Source organism: Oxyura jamaicensis, chromosome 2, assembly GCF_011077185.1.
Source record: "Oxyura jamaicensis isolate SHBP4307 breed ruddy duck chromosome 2, BPBGC_Ojam_1.0, whole genome shotgun sequence".
Taxonomy (NCBI): domain Eukaryota; kingdom Metazoa; phylum Chordata; class Aves; order Anseriformes; family Anatidae; genus Oxyura; species Oxyura jamaicensis.
This window is the reverse complement of record NC_048894.1, coordinates 40,895,738-40,901,740: the sequence shown is the minus strand read 5'-3', so window position 1 is coordinate 40,901,740 and position 6,003 is coordinate 40,895,738.

Genomic DNA, 6,003 nt, shown 5'->3' with positions numbered 1-6,003 from the left:
AAGGCAAACAGTGCCTTAATAAGTTCTTGCTCAAGTGTCAGAACTGCGTATGGACTGCCTTTGTAAGATGTTGTCTCAGCCCCTGACAATCTTGTTAGTGATAAAAGTTGCTTCTTTCACTCCAAAATCAGTGCTTCAGATTTTGTGTGTGTTTAGGGGGGAGAAAGGGTAGTGGTGAAGGTGTTGGTTTTTGTTCCTATAAATCCATTTATTTATTTATTACAGGGATGAAAACCCAGAGTTCACATTCAGTGAAAAGAATACTGTAATTTTTCTTGATTCCACACTGTGGATAGCGATATTCTGCAACTTCGCAGTTCTGTTACAGAATTTAAGGGTTGCCAGTAATTCATATCTCTATGTTAATTTATTGCTGAGAAACAGAATCTTGCGTGACAGAAAGATATGAAAAAATGGGTGTTCATCCAGTCGCAATATATAAATAAACTTCAGAAGAGACAAGAAGATTTGCGTTCATTTCTGGCCCACAGAGTCAAAATTCATGATAGGAAACAGACACTAAAGAGAAACAAGCACTTGCCAGAGTACATGTACTTCTTTAAACTTGGTATTTTATTGCATTTACATCACATATAGTACTGATTACTGGTCCTGTGAGGAAATCATAGATTCAGCCCTCTGTAAATACTCGGTGAAAAAGACAAAGTGTCCATTTGCCAACAGATCATGGAGGCAACGTGTCTACTAGTGAAAGAGTGATGCAAAGACTGAGTAAGTGGAGAAAAAAAAAAAAAAAAAAAAAAGGAAATTATGATTTCTTTTTAAAGAACTGGAGATTTACTGGCATATGGAAACAAATTCAGTGGAAATCAGCTAGAACCTGTTATACTCCAAGAAATGAACATCAAATCCATAACTAGAGCACATTTTATTTTAAAAGTTATATGGAAGAGGCATTCCAGTGATACAGTGTTATTTGTGAGTCAAGCAGGAGTCATGATGAACAGTATGCGTCCATGGATTTTGTATTTAATTACTATTAGAATGACAAACACGGCATCGTGACACAGGAGTCGTTATAATAGTAATAAGATGAACTTTAGAGTGCAGCAAAATCAGATGCTTTGGCCATCTTTTGGACAATTTCAGATTTAGCCGAACACTTCCCTGATAGCTTTTCTACAGCTTCAGTTCTTCCCTTGATCAACATGTGATATCAATTACCTCCGGTGGCAACACTCCCAGTTGTCCTCACTGCTAAAAGCCCTTCTAAATTCCCCTTCTTCTAAACTAGTGGTTTTCATCCTTTGAAGCAGTCTCTGCAACAGAGATCAGGGCAACTTGCAGGTGAGTCCCGAGGTAAGATACAGAGATTTCCAAGCCAGCCCTGGATTCTGCCTTTTCCTTGTTTCCCCTGTGTATCGCAGACTGGCAACCCCAGCCCCATAAAGCCTGCCTGCATTCCCCAGCTCACAAGAGTGGGCAGTGGGAGAAAGCAGGCTGTGAGGATGAGAGTAGCATTGTCTGTTGAGTGAGTTTTCTTACGTGTCTTCCTCTGAATTTGGCACCCCTCACTGCTGGAGAATGTCCATCTCCTTACATCATTTTAGCTCCTACCAGCTTTTTGTCCCCACTGCCCTCCCACCCACCATATATTCACAGGACAACCAAATCCTCAGGTATCATCCCAGAATCACTCAGTAACTGTCCCTCGCTGTGTTATCCTTCCATGGTCCCAGTGTTGTTCCTGTTACCAGCAGGTCTACTGGTCACCGACTGCAGCCTTCTGCAGATCTGCTAACACAGACATTTCCTCATCTCTTTGGAGCTTCATCGGCATCCAGGAACCTAAGAGGTAAGGAAAGTGGTATAAGTGGTCAATGAGGCAGAGGAAAGCAAAGCAGCAGCCCTTCTAAGGGAAGTACATTGAGACCAGGAAGATAAGAACCTAGTATTTTAGTATGTTTACGTATGTAGCTCAAAATGGCAATGAGGTTCCCTGCAGAATTAGATTAGCGGATTTTACTCTGGGGAAAAATTATTCCTCACACATCATAGAAATATCACAGGAAGGACAGCTGTAGAAGATGCAGCAAAAACCTGAAGAACCAAATGAAAGATTATGTGTTATGTTTGCTTGCTGTGCTACAGATCTCTGTTGTAAGGAATTGAGAGTTAAACTTTCAATTTAAATCCATTGGATGATGCAACCAAATATGGAATTGGGACAAATATTTTAATTTCATGTCTTTCTGAAGGATTAACTATTGCTTTTCATAATCTGCAAAGACCTGTGGGAGTAAAAGTGCAAAGCACAGCATCCAACCCATTAACATGCTAATTAATTTAGGGGGAATGTAAAAGGTATTTCCACTTATTTGCATCTTCATCTTCTCTTACAGAACCTGTTAAGCAAGGCATGGCCCTGGCATGGTTAACAGCCCTGCAGGTAGCACCAGCCTTACCAATCACGGGGCAGCCCCCACCCAGGGCTTTGAGCAGCCTGGGCTAGTGGGAGGTGTCCCTGCCCATGGCGGGGGGGTTGGAATTAGATGGTCTTGAAGGTTCCTTCCAACCCAAAGCATTCAATGGTTCTACGAATAGCAAAGGATTAGCATAGATCAAGGAGGACAGACACTGCAATCCTCCTGGTCGTGAAATGTAGCGTTTGATAAGCCATTATAAATTAGCAAGGAGGAATTAAACATTAAATGGAAGCTGGAGAGAGGCTTGGGAGTGCTGTGTTCAGTGGGTGTGCTCAGTGGGGGCGTGTTTATTCTGACGGCAGGCTGGGGAGCACTGCGTGCTGTGCCACGCTGTGCAGCCGCTCGGCTCCGTGGCTGAAAGCAGTCATGCTGGTTTGGTTAAGCAACTGAGAGCGGGAGTATGTGCCTTGGGTTATGTTTGATTGTTGTAGCTTGTGCTGCGTTCCCATGGGCTGGTTAACGTGCCTGCCGCTGCTGCCTGTAACTGTGCTCTGACTTCAGGGTACTCCCAGTGTTGACACTGTTACGGCTTTACTGTGCTCCACCAGTATTGTAACAAAAAATGTTCTACATTAACAAAAACTATCAGAAAAGAACAGCTTGTTGTTTGGTTCGAGTTTTCTTCACTTCTGTACAGCAACTCAAAATTAGTAGCTTTTATTATTTGGGAGAACAATTGTTCTGACGAGAAAGGTTTTATGTTTTATTTTGAGAATGAAACATCACAAAGAACAATATAAATACACAAATGCATAGAAATAATCTCTTATTCTGTGACTTCAAATAATTTCATTGTCTTTTCAGTCTTTATGCTAGTGTGCTCCTTCATCATCATTGCTTACATCTCAGAGAACCGAGTCCAGAATATTTTGAATTATAGAAAATAATGAGTAACTGGCAAAACAAGCAAACAACAAACCTGAAGAATTCATGTGCGTATTTTTGGAAGTAACAGATGCTTTTACAGAGGACAGGATGCTAAGTAAGAAAGGAGCTTCCATACTTCCCTGTTGTGGGTCACGAGAGAAATGGACTCAGCAGAAAAATGGCATGTTCAATAGAGTATATGATATGACTCTAAAAAGTACATGAACCTGTAAGAATATCAGTGGCTTTGTGTAAAGAATGAACTTTTTAGAACTTGTTACAAGATAAATGGGATTCTGATAGTTAGTGTCAACTAAAGCTTTCAAAAATACTAGAAAACAAATATATAAACTGCATTTTCTAACTTTTGAAAAGACATTAAAAGAAGGAAAATGTTGAATGGAATGGAAGTTGATACTGTGTTGGAAATTGCTGGATAGTATGTCTTTCCTTTTCATGAAAATCTGAAAAATTCATAGCACTTACTACCTGAAAATAAAACTACGTGAGCAGTAAAAGCCAACTGTAAAAGAAACCACACCACTTCCAGATAAATTTAATGAGCTACTCCCACTCTTCAAAGGCTTTCTGATATAAAAGGTTCCAGCAGAAGAGCATATGTGGAATAACAAAGCTCAGTGAAAGGCAACCAACTCAGAAAGGTGAGTTGTTATTGCAACCATTGTATAGCAGAATGCTAACAACTTCAACATGAGTTTACTACAAGACAAAGTACAAGAAAATGCATTAGCTGTATATAACAGGGCATTGTATATCACTGGGTAGTTCTTTGCAAAATCAGTTTAAAAGAATAGGGTACAATTATTGTAAAATTATCAATAGATTTTTTGCAAAAAAAATAGATATGTTGGCTTTTTTCATATTTAGGTCTGACGGTAAGCATAAAACTAAAGAAGAGAGTACTTTTTAAGGTTCTTCACCTCAGTTTGCAAGAAATATAAGAAAATTCTAAAAACTGCTTCAATGAAGAACTTATTTTTCTTTACTGTACTCTAAGTTAAATGCACAGTAGATTTCAAAAGGAAATGTATAAAATGAGGGCTACTGCTTCTTTGGGTTAAACAAAACAGGTATATTCATATCAAACCAAGTTGCTTTTAACACATCAGATAGGGGAAGAACTTTCTCTTAGCACATTAAATGAATTCAGTGAGCATTTAAGCACGTGTATTCAATGTCACTTAAGATTGTTTTCCTGCTCCTCACAGGTGACAGACAGGAATCCCAAATCTAAAAAAGAAATGCTGTGATCAAGATTCAGCTTTTTGAGGTTCTCAGAAAAGGAGAGATGCTCCTGTAAGCCACGTTGGACTGAAGATGACCTAGACCAAGATTCCCAAATTCTCTTACACATGTGCTGTAGCAAAGTGCTGCCTAAATAATTACTGAGTGGTCACCACATTGTCCTGGCCAATATTGAAAGCTGTTGCTGCAGCAACTTCTGCTACCGCTACCCGCAATAGCTACAGCAATAGTGAGCAAGATGTATGTAAGAGCCACTGGATGCTTTTACTTCAAGTACAGACTGAGGTAATGTGATTTTCCTTTTCTTGAAGAACAGGATATCACTAAGGAGTATGATGGATATACACAGGTAAATGGAAACAATATAAATCAGGTGGTGGGCAAAGATTAAAAAAAATGTTTGGATAAAAGTAGAACAGGAGACCATAGCCCAAACACAAAAACCTATTAATGTTACTGCATTTGGTATTTTCTTTTACCCGTTCTAACAAGAACTGAAAGAATTAAATGCTGAGCAGAAAAAAACACACCATAGAAACAAATGAGTAAAGACAGTTGTGTGTCATCTCAGGGAGAAACGCATAAGACCTAAATACCAAAATATTAAAGGACCCAAAGGTTTAACAAAATCTTTTAAATGCATTTCTGATCTTCTTTGCTTAATATGAACTTCCAGTGAAAATTGAAAAGTGCATGAAATGGCTAGCATGACCGTTTTTAAACACAGCTAGTCTAATCTTCTGAGCTGTTGAATTACACAACTCATTGAAATAAAAAGGAACTGCTGGTGCTGAGTTCTGTTACAAATTATGCCACTTGAGAAACTGTTGTGTAACTGATCTGAAACAAGTAATTGCTAGGGATTTGTAAATTCAGATAATGCTAAAGTTTAAGTAGGTGGCTGGGTCTTGAGTACACTATTCAAGTACACCTCAGATTTTTGTAATCACTTCCTCAAAGACTTTTGAAGAATTTATTCTCAAAAGTCTTAGAATTGTCTACTGACACAGGTGATCTGAAACAATACATTTGAGCAAATGGAATTTTTAGTAAACAGGTTGCTGGAAAAATAAACAGCTTCAGTCAGCTAGAAAGGATTATTCACAAATACAATATTCTTGTATAAACTTCCTCTTTTAGATAAACTCTTCTGTAATTTTCAGAAGCACCCAGTTAGCACATTCCCTGGGCTGTGAGGTATAAAACTGTAATTCAAATTCTAAGGCATCTGGTACCAAAACAAAAAACATCATGGTCTAGTGATCCAAAGCACTGACCCAGTATAAACTCAAGCTGCCAATACAAAATTGCTCAAAGGGGTTGTTCAGTAATTTGTGGGATAGGTAACTTCAAACCATCTGACTTTCTATGGTTCTGCTGTTGTGTGTTTGACTGGACCTTTCATAGTTAGCCCAGATTTCTT